Source organism: Mobula birostris, chromosome 1, assembly GCF_030028105.1.
Source record: "Mobula birostris isolate sMobBir1 chromosome 1, sMobBir1.hap1, whole genome shotgun sequence".
Taxonomy (NCBI): Eukaryota; Metazoa; Chordata; class Chondrichthyes; order Myliobatiformes; family Myliobatidae; genus Mobula; species Mobula birostris.
Window position 1 is genome coordinate 1,262,195 of NC_092370.1, and position 2,333 is coordinate 1,264,527.

The window sequence follows — 2,333 nt, forward strand, 5'->3', positions numbered from 1 at the left end:
GGGTACTTTATCAAATGTCTTGCTGAAATCCATATACACTACAGCCACAGCTTAGTCACATCCTCTAAAAATTTAATCAGGCTCGGAAGGCACGACCTGCCTTTCACAAAGCCATGCTGACTGTTCCTAATCATATTATACCTCTCTAAATGTTCATAAATCCTGCCTCTCAGGATATTCTCCATCGATTTATCAACCCCTCCCTCTCCGTCATCCTCATCTTTCCTACATTCCAAGCGACGGAACAATTTGATGAGACGAGTGCCTCTGAAAACAAAATGTCAATGGAGAATGCGAGCATCGATCTCGCTACCTCTCGCATGCTAAGCGAGCGCTCTACCATTTGAGCTAATTCCCCAGCATATCCGATTCACCTCCTGTCATTTGCTCTGCGCCACAAGCACCATTGCATGCCTGCCACTGCTCACCGTTGCACAATCATCAGCTCACAGACACACTTACCTATCAACCAACTACTCAGACACACATACTGACGCTCTCTGCCACTGTCAATATGCAAATCCCCAAACTACAATTCATTCTCCCCCATGGAAAGAATTATCCTTCTGTCTATTTTTACAACGGACTGTTATAGCAGTTGGAATTAATATCTCTGGTTGAATGTAGCGACTGCTGTTCAGCGCCCAATCAATTCACCACATATACACAGAAACCTGCTCTGTAATGCGGCGCTTCCGTGAACATGCATATTCACCTCAGCTGAAATGTGTCTCCTCACCACCCAGATATCATCAACAACACCACTGATAGCAACATTTCAATATTCGCCTTTCCTGGATCATTACGTTCCGGCGGGACCTCATATAGGATCTTGTACTCATTGTCGCAGATTGTAAAACACGATCTGCGACTGCACATTCTGCTGGAAAACTACACTGCTATCAGAGAGCATTCTCACACCTGCCAGTAATGTTTCTTTCTTTGTAGCATCTTCTGACATTATATGAAATCTACAGCGAAATGTCAAGTCACCTGAAAAGCTGAATGACTGAGGTCCATCATTACTGGACGAATTGTCTGTGTCCTGGACAATGATAAGAAGGACAACCTTTTGACAAGGTCCCACAGTGGAGATTAGTGTCCAAACTTAAAGCACACGGTATTGGGGGTAAGGTAGTGATGTGGATAGAGAATTGGTTGGCAGACAGGAAGCAAAGAGTGGGAATAAACAGGACTTTTGCAGAATGACAGGTAGTGACTAGTGGGGTACCGCAAGGCTCAGTGCTGGGACCCCAGTTGTTTACAATATATATTAATGACTGAGATGAGGGAATTAAATGCAGCATCTCCAAATTTGCGGATGACACGAAGCTGGGCGGCAGTGTTAGATGTGAGGAGGATGCTAGGAGGATGCAGGGCGACTTGGATAGGTTAGGTGGGTGGGAAAATTCATGACAGATGCAATTTAATGTGGATAAATATGAGGTTATACACTTTGGTGGCAAAAACAGGAAAACAATTTATTATCTGAATGGTGGCCGATTAGGAAAAGGGGAGGTGCAACGAGACCTGGGTGTCATTATACACTAGTCATTGAAAGTGGGCATGCAGGTACAGCAGGCGGTGAAAAAGGCGAATGGTATGCTGGCATTCATAGCAAGAGGATTCGAGTACAGGAGCAGGGAGGTACTACGGCCGTTGTACAAGACCTTATTGAGACCACACCTGGAGTATTGTGTGCAGTTTTGGTCGCCCATTCTGAGGAAAGACATTCTTGCCGTAGAGGGAGTACAAAGAAGGTTCACCAGATTGATTCCTGGGATGGCAGGACTTTCATATGAAGAAAGACTGGATCGACTAGGCTTATACTAGCTGGAATTTAGAAGATTGGGGGAGATCTTATTGAAACTTACAAAATCCTAAAGAGATTGGACAGGCTAGATACAGGAAGATTGTTCCCGATGTTGGGGAAGTCCAGAACGAGGAGTCACAGTTTGAAGATAAAGGGGAAGCCTTTTAGGACAGGGATTACGAAAAACTTCACACAGAGAGTAGTGAATCTGTGGAATTCTCTGCCACAGGAAACATTTGAGGCCAGTTCATTGGCTATATTTAAGAGGGAGTTAGATATGGCCCTTGTGGTTCAAGGGATCAGGGGGTATGGAGGGAAGGCTGGTACAGGGTTCTGAGTTCATACTGAATGGCGGTGCAGGCTAGAAACATAGAAACATAGAAAATAGGTGCAGGAGGAGGCCATTCGGCCCTTCGAGCTTGCACCGCCATTCAGTATGATCATGGCTGATCATCCAACTCAGAACCCTGTACTTACCTTCTCTCCATGCCCCCTGATCCCTTTAGCCACAAGGGCCATA

The 2,333-nt window shown here is 45.3% G+C and overlaps 1 non-coding gene across 1 annotated transcript; it reads right to left on the minus strand.

The window, feature by feature from the left end:
• Positions 1-285: 285 nt before the first annotated feature.
• trnaa-agc (transfer RNA alanine (anticodon AGC)) lies at positions 286-358 on the minus strand. Its single transcript has one exon. It is a non-coding gene; the product is annotated as a tRNA-Ala (tRNA).
• Positions 359-2,333: the final 1,975 nt, after the last annotated feature.